Source organism: Vicugna pacos, chromosome 21 (genome assembly GCF_048564905.1).
Source record: "Vicugna pacos chromosome 21, VicPac4, whole genome shotgun sequence".
NCBI lineage: Eukaryota > Metazoa > Chordata > Mammalia > Artiodactyla > Camelidae > Vicugna > Vicugna pacos.
In genome coordinates, this window is record NC_133007.1 from 15,230,163 (window position 1) to 15,239,151 (window position 8,989).

Consider the following 8,989-nt stretch of genomic DNA (forward strand, 5'->3'; position numbering starts at 1 on the left):
TTCTCCCAAAGATCCACAGAAAGAGGCCACCATGAAAGGTGAAGAGCATCTTGAACAAGAGCAGATGTCATAGGGCTGTTTCCTGTGTGTCCCGCAGGAGAGGCTGATGGAGTCCCACCAAAGCACACTTCAGTAAAAACAAGTCTTCAAAGGCAAGAGCCATGTGATCCAACTGTGTTGCTCTCTGCTGTTCTGGCTTAAGCCAAAGGCAGATTTTAGTCTCTAAAGGAAAACTGTTTTCCTTCAGACAACAGATTATATTATAAATATTCTTTTTTCTAACTCATGATTTTGATAGTAATTCAATGGCAATGACCCTAAGATTAAACACTAAATTAAATTTTTTGCAAAGTTGTTATGTTCTTGCACCAGATTCTACTACAAGCAAATTGTAGTAGGCACCAAATATTTCAGAAAAATTAATGGGGAAAAAAACGTAAATTGAGAAAATTATTTCTATTAATCTAATTTTTTCCTATAATTTTGGACTAGAGCACCATTCTATTTTGGTAGTAGGATACCTTAATCCAGCGCCCAGAAGAATAACTACGGTAAACATACCAACATTCAAATATTGTATGTATAGACATAATCTGTCTATTTAGTATAGATTAATCATTTCTAAAGATCTACTTTCCTAAAAATGAATATAATATGTTTGGAGTCTTTTAATTCAGTTAAACAAATATTTGTTGTTAATCCATTTATAGAACTCAAAGAACTAATAGATTTACAAATTTCTAGTTATTAAGGCCTTGTTTGAGTAAATACACATTGATTTCTTCTTAATAGCTAACTTAATATTTTATGGTGGGTTGTTATATTAACACTCAGTACAGTAGACTGTAAACAAACAGTTTGTCCTTTGAAATCTTTTGGACTATAGCCTAGATTTTGAAACATAAATATGTTATGAGCTCTCTGGACAGGTATTTGCTTTAAGAAAGTACATTTAACAAGATTAAAGCTTTGCAAACAAAACCAGGTTTATATTTAACTAACTTCCCTCATTTTCCTCTCCAGCACACACCCTTATCTCCCTAACTCTTTATGCACTATATTTTTTCAATATTCACAAGATGTAAGTATTTTTCCCTTTTTCATATTAAGAGAACTTCTTTTGAAGTAATTATTTTTATTGTCTACTTTACCAAAACATATCTTGTCATCCTGTGTTTAGCCCCCTTTAAAGTACTAGCCTACGTAAACCTAATGCCACAGTTTTAAAAAATATCCTTTCTGATGAAGTTCCGCAGTTTCTTACAATCTAACTTTGTATGGATGTGGAGGGATGTTAAATTCGATTGCAGGTTTTTCTGAGAATATATACTTGAAGTGCAAGGCTTCCAGCTGATTTCTTAAATCCTTACCCTGCTCCCTCATTTCTACCTTTGATTTTTGATCTGTCAGACTCTGGACTACTAAGGATCTGCTAGTAAATATTAGTAACTTTTCAGTTTTTATTTTCTTCTTTCTTTTTTCATTTTCTCTCTTTTGTTCCTTTTTATCATGTTTCTTTTTTCTTTGTCTATCTAAGCTTGGATTCAACTAAAACTGAATCTCTCGGGAGCAAATCTCTTCTTAGTCAATTCACTGATTGCATATTATGTGCCAGGCACTGTTCTAGGTACTGAAGAGAACAAAATGGACAAAATTCCTACTCTAATGGCATCTACTGTCATGTTGAAAGAGATGGAAAATCAACAATAAGAAAATCATATAGGATGTCAGACAATAAGTACTACGGGAAAAATTAATCAGAGGAGGGAACGAGGTATGTGTAGAAAGGAGAAGGTCAATACTAAATAGGATGGTCAAGGAAGGCCCTATAGAGAAAAGTGACATTTAAGCAAAGACCAGGGGAGGTGAGGAAGTAAGCGACACAGATACATGGAAGGAAAAATTAGCAGTCAGCAGAAACGGTGAATGAAAACATCCTGCAATAAAGCCATGCAGGGAATGATCCAGGAATAGCAAGGAAACCAATGAGGCTGAAGCTGACTGAGCAAGGAGGAGAGAAGATGCTCTCAGAGAGTAAAATGGGTGGGAAGAAGTGCGGGTGCAAGGGGGTGGCTGCATAGGTTTAGAAAGCTCCCCCCCCTTTTTTTTTTTTTTTGCTGAATAAGATGGGAAGTTACTTGCAAGTTTTGAACAGAAAAGTGCTATGGTGTGAGTTATGCTTTAAAAGAATCTTTCTGGCTGCTGTATTGAGAACAGACTACAGGGGTACAAGGATATTCATAGAAAGACCAATTTAGATGCAATTGCAGATATCCATACAAGTGACAGTAATTAGGGTGGTAAAACGTGGTTGGATTCTGGATATATTTTAAGACAACAGGATTTGCTTATGGATAGGACAGTGCACAATGTAACAGCTGCTCACCCAAAGACTATGGGTAAAAATCCTCCCCAGTGAAACACGGGCAACACTTTTTAAAAGCACTTAGCAACTGTCTAAATGATCCTCTTTTGTGTGTTTCCTACCAGTGGTTACCAGATGACTTTGCATTCCACTCTACTTCAGTAGACAATGCCTATGAATACCACCTGAAACTTGTCATCTCTCAGAGCAGGTCCTCCTGTGGAATGTTAAACCCCACAGGCCAGAAATTCCTTGTGGATCTGGTAAATGTCTACCCAACTCAGTCTTTGATTTCATTGAGGCCTCCTGTTCTCTTATCCCCTCCACTATCTCCTGCATCTCGATCCCTATTGGCTTACCTTCCTTCTCTAAGCAGCCAGTACCGTGGTTCAGCAGCGCTACACAGCCCTCAGAATACTCTTGCCTCTGTCCTTCTGTCCCTCCTCCCCGTGCCCGTGCCCCGGGAAATCCCCAACCTTGGATTGGTCTCACCCCTGCATTCCCCACGGCCAGGCTGTAGCTCACAGTCAGGCCTGCTGAACTGGGCCAACTCCATCATGTTTCTTGTCAGCTACCCCTCACATAAGCAATTTCAAACTTTAATACTCTGTGGGGGAACCTGTCCCATTCCTGTTTATCTTTGTCTCAGCACATACCTAGCCTCCTACTATACAGGACAAATAGACAACATTAGGCAGCGTTTTCAACGTCACATCCACCTCTACCCAGTGCCTATTTCTCTCCATATCCATCTACCTCACCTCCCTCCTGAGTGGGGAAAAAAATCTCCCTCTTTCTTAGTCAAGGCCAAACCCTGCATTTCAGTTCTAGACCCAGGAGCTCCCTGACCTCAGAGGCCCTGCAGACCTCTGAATCTCATAGTGGTAAACATATGATTGTATATATTTGTCAAAACTTATTGAACTATACACTTAAAATGGATGATTTTATTGGATGAAAATTATACCTCAAAAAGATTAAAAAATTTTTAACCCTGAATCTTTTCTATTCCTTTTCCCTCTGCTCATAAATATACTCCAGTCTCTGAAAAAAAATAAACAAATGCTAAATTCAAAAATCTGCTACCTGAACATGCATTAAAAGAGTTTCTACTGTATCTGGGTCTCTCCTAAGTACTTGGAAGCTGACCCATGATGGTACTTAGAATAATAGTAGATCTCATTTTTAAAAATTTTACATTCTTCATTTTACCTTTTTAAAAAAAAAGTTTATTTTTCTTTTCTTCTTCTTTTTTTTTTTTTTTTTTTTTTGGTGGGGAGGTAATTAGGTTTATTTATTTATTTTTTAGAGGAGGTACTGGGGATTGAACCCAGGACCTTGTGCATGCTAAGCTTGCGTTCTACCACTTGAGCTATACCCGCTCCCTCCCTCATTTTTTAAAATCAGCTTTGTGCTAAGTACTGTGCACAGTATCTTATTTAATCCTCCCAATCACCCTAAGAAGTAGGTGTTATTATCTACACTTTTCTTGACAAAACTGAGCCCTAAAAGGGGGTGGTATCTTGCCCAAGGTTGCCAAAATGTGTGGTGAGGGGTGGACCCTACACCCATGCCTGTTTGATGCACCTCACCACTGAGCTCTTCAAATAATAACCCAGGTAAAGAGGTTTCAGGTAGGGTGGAGTGGAGAGTTAAGGGATCAGAACGACCAGCTGCTCACAAGTTTCATGCATTTCTTTATCCTGTGTGAAGCCCCTGTCCTCCTTGCTAGGGGCACATCAAAGTACTGCCAACCAAGCCGCCCCCTGCAGAATAAGAAATTAAGGCACAGAGTACTTGGTGGACCATCAGACACAGTATCCTAAATCTGTAGGTCCTCTTGTATTTCAAAGTAGGAAGAGCTTCTGTTCTTTATCACAGGTGGAGAGCTAGAGAAGGTAAGGTTAGAGATATAAATTGGTATGAGTTATAGGCAAGAGCATAAGTGCTCTCCTTAAAGGACATTCAAACCCTAATACAGAGATAGGCCTTTTCCCCCTTGTGGTCCTTAGCATCCTTTAAGTTGGTTCTACCTGAAATCAAAATAGATCCTCACATCAAAACAGAAGAAGTGGGCTATGGACATAGAATACTTTAGTTATAGCTAAGTGTGATGTTATATTACTTGTGATGTAAATAAGCATTCATGAAGGTTGGAAGTCTACCTCGTGAGGTCTGGTCCGCCAACAAACATCTATTGTACAACTCCTATGCTAAAAACCACCAAAGTAAGTAAGTGGATTACAAAGTAAGTAAGTAAGTAAGTGGAAGACCACATTTGGGTTCTGATCACAAATCGGCCACAGTTAGTGGGAGAGGAGTCATGTATCTAACTACCAGAAATTATTTATCAGGCAGGAGATGACAAGGGCCTAGCACAAGCACATGTGGCTTGAACAGTCATATCCCCTATACCTGAATACCTCACCAAGAACTGAAAACATCCTCTCTGTTAGTAATGATTCCAGAAAAAAAAAAACTCACCCTCAGAATAGGGAGGAAATAAAAGGTAAACATCTTAATGGGACTTTGGTGTTACGAGAACCTGGACAGGAGGTTCTGAATTAGTATTCAGATAAACAGTTGGGAAGAGCATTTCCTTACTCATATCTTCTATCTAGGTAGACTACATAAAGTGTTTTGAGCCCTTAATTTTAAAGTATTCTAGAGTATTTTAAAATACTTCACCAAACCAGATGGTGAATACATACATAAACAAATGACGGAAGAGAAAATAAGTGTGTGATTGTGTGTTTGTGTGTGTTAGTACGTTGTCGAGGGGCAGGAGGAGAGTGACACAGAAACATTTTAATAGATGTGGACTGACCCTGTGGCTGTGGGAATCTCATAAAGCATTCCATCTATTCCTCGGTAGATTATGTTGCCACGAATGAATGTTAGACAAAAGAAATCAACACACCCTTAATTTCAGTTCATTCAGGATTTCCTAACTTATGACTCATTCACATGTGACTGCGAATGCTCTTTTGGGAGACTGCTGGAAGAGACTATGTGCTTTTATTTACAGGACTTAACACATTTTTCTAAAAAGTTCTACTCATTCTTTGAAAAAGATCAACTATATTGGAAAATAAATTATTTCACCACCTGGTTTGGCTAAATAGTCCAGGCCATTCTGACCTCAGGTGAAACCCCTGTCTGGTCTGTCGGACATGAGGAGGCTCTTCAGCTGAGTCACAGACAGGACTTTCAGGGCTGCCACCTCACAAGGCTGCAATCTCCAGAAGTCCCTGGGAACTTCCAAAGAGCACACCCTGAATGCCGGGCCACATTAATTGGAGTTCTCAGAGAAAAATCCAACAGCAGAGCTAAGACAACCACCAGAATGCTGGCAGGTTTGCAGTCTCCTGATTAACCCCTTCTCAGCGACACATATTACTTAAACCATCCCCTCCCGTCTTCTCCTCCTCTTCCATCAATGCTGTAAGGTTGAGGAAGGCAGTTGTCACAATAGAATCGGGTGTGCAAATGGAATTTGAGGCTTGGTTCCAGGCTCTGCCAGGTGTCAGACTCTGTCCATATACCCTCCCTTTGCAAAACACAAGATATATTCCTTTCCCAGACTCAGTTTATTCCTTTCCCAGACTCAGTTTATTCCTGCCACTTGGGTACAGTCTCCTAGCTGAATCAACTGCTAGATCTTTGAAGCTGGAAAAGCTTTTGGAGCTCATCTAGTCCCAACCCCTTCATTAGACAAACCCAAGAAGCAAGGTGCAGTCACTTATCCAAAGTCCTGGATCCTGTTTGTAGAAAAACTTGAGCTACAACTTTGGGCTTTCAACTCCTGAACCAGTGCTCTTTCCTACTGTTAAGTTTTATCCTTAGATTGGCTCCTGGAGTGTGTATGAGGTCCATAGATCTGTGCCATCCAGCCAGGTGATTAAAGTCTTGTTCCTAAGATCATTAATTTAATTTGCTTATTGAATTGCATAAGAGATTGGTATTTGTAACATGACCTTCATGTTAGAACTGTCACACATTAGCTTCAGGTGTAATCACCATCCAACAAAGGCCAAAAGTCCTTAGGAGCAAAATTTGAGAAATAAGGTAGGCCGGAAGGTAATTGTTTTTACATTTTTGCCTTAGGCATCTGTATTGAAATAAATACCTGCATTTGGACCCAGTATAGGCTTCTGAAGATGGGATTAATAAATGGCTCATACATGTCCACCCTAAAATCTGCAGTGCAGCTGTATCATTCTGTTTCTTCCACCTTCATTCATTCTATACATTTTTTACCAGATTAGTGCTGGGTGCCAGGAAGAATATGAAGATGAGCAAACATCTGTCTTTGAGGATTTTATGGGCTAGGAAGGGGTTAGAGACAAAAGTTACAATAAAATGTGATAGCTATAGGAGAGGCATATGTGTAGCTCCAATGGAACAGAGAAAACTTGGAGGTGTTAGGGAAGTGTGCAGAGAGGAACTGACATTTCATTCATTCAACAAATTGAGATCCTATTGTTGGCAGGTACTGTTCTGGAGCAGCAAACAAAAATAAAGTCACTGCTTTTATAGAACTCTCGTTCTAATGCTTATTATAGGAAATATGCAAGTAAATAAAGAAATATATAATATTGCAAGTAGGGGGTGAGTACTAAGATGAATAAAGCAGGGGAGAGAGACAGAGTGGTCCCAGTATAAGACCACATGCTATTTTAAAGGACAAGGTGAAATCTGAAAGCTGTGAGAGGGGACATCAAGCAAGTATCTAGGAAGAGACTGTTCCAGGCAAAGGGACAGCAAGTACAAGGGTCCTGAGGTGGGCATGTGCTTGGTGCATACAAAGAATAATAATGAAGCCAGCGTGACTGGCCCAGAGTGGGAAGGTCGAGAGTCAGAAGAGATGAGGACAGAGATATACCAAGGTAGAGTAAGTATATCAGGTAGGGCTTTACAGGCCAGTTTCTTAGGATTTAATTCCAAATGGAATGGGAAAGCCATTGGAGGGATTTCAGCAGAAGAATGGCATGATTTGATTCAGGCTTTTAGAAGATCACTCCAGCTGCTGTGCAAATAGACTACAGTCCGGGGAAAGCCGTGGTCAGAAAAACAAGGTAAGGGTCTATCTAGGGTGGTATCTCGGAGAAGAAATGGCAATGGATTGGACTAGGGTTGTAGTGATGGAGGAAACAGATATCTGAGTAGCATCCTGAGAAATTGGTGAGCAGCATATAGCTGAACACAGGGAGTGCCTGCACCAGTAGTGAAGAATGAGGCTGGAGGGTTAGCAAAAGTCAGAAAGAAGAAATTTTGCCTTTATTCAGTAAACACTCAAAATTCTTAAACAGTCAAGAGTTAATAACAAGGGTAATATTTGATTCTAGGAAGATTATTCTGACTGTGGTGTGGAAACTGGCCTGGGCTAGGGAGAGACTAGAGGCAAGAAAACTAACAATCAAATAAATGCAAGTCAGAGGACAAAGGTAGAGGTTTAATGATATTTGAGTTGTGGTTAACAAGAGATTTGTTCTCGTATGATGTACTAACTTTTCACACAGGGTGGGTGGAATTTTTTAAATTGGTGAGTGGTGGCAGCATTCCAGTTTAGATGTCAAAGGATGGCAGGAGACAGGCAGAGGCAGGAGGGAGGAATGCTTCCACAAAGTCAGTACTGGGCAAACACTGAGCACTTTCCCAAAGGGCCTTGCTGGTGCGGCAATGCCTCGTCTACACAGGACCACATCCCCGCCCACACAGGCCCAGCTGGCTGATGAATAGGCAACCCTTTGGATGGGCTGCTCCATGACTCGGCTCAGCTGCAAGGCGATGTCTCCATGACTACATACACAATTCTGGGTCAAGTATTCAAGAAACAGGCAGGAAAGTCACTCGTGAGCTGAGTTGGCCTTTTACTGCATAGCACAGCAGTCATTTAGTCTATGATTACTGTCAGGACACAACATGCTTCTGTTTATGACACAGGTCATCAATTTAGGGGCATTTCAGGGGCAGAGTCTAGAGTATGACTGATTCACTGCTGATTCTTCATATGAGCACTTTAAGGCTGGGACTGTCTTACCATTGTTTTCTGTGGCACCAAGTACAAGGCTTTGGACAATAGGCTCTCAAACTCATGTTGAGGGAATAAATGCCTTAGAAGGACTGAGGTTCCCTGTCACTCAGTGTTCCAATTTATAAACCAAGGAAAATGTCTGTTTGTACCTACCATACTTATAGGAATGAAGTAAGAATGCAAGTTCTAATAAATACATTTGAAAGGTATTTCAATACTCTCTTTTCCAGTAGAACTGCTCTGTGGTGTGCTATACTGAAAAGTAAAAAATTATTAACTAGCAGAGAATATAAAATACTTCATGACATGGAGGATTATATTGGACTGTGAGTCTGCACAATCAAAGACTGTTTTGAGTTTGCTTCTAATTCTCTTGGTGATCTTGGTAAACTGATTTACATTTCTTGGCCTCAGCCTCGATATTTCTTCCAAAATTAAGAGTCTTTGATTTTACTTGTTTTTCTGAATTACATCATTCTTTCTATTGTAGAACAAAGTTTGAATTGGGCCAACAGGCATGTTTCCAATTTCATCATATCATATCTAACTTCTCTGTAACTTGGAGTCTTCCTCTGGGAAGTAATGCA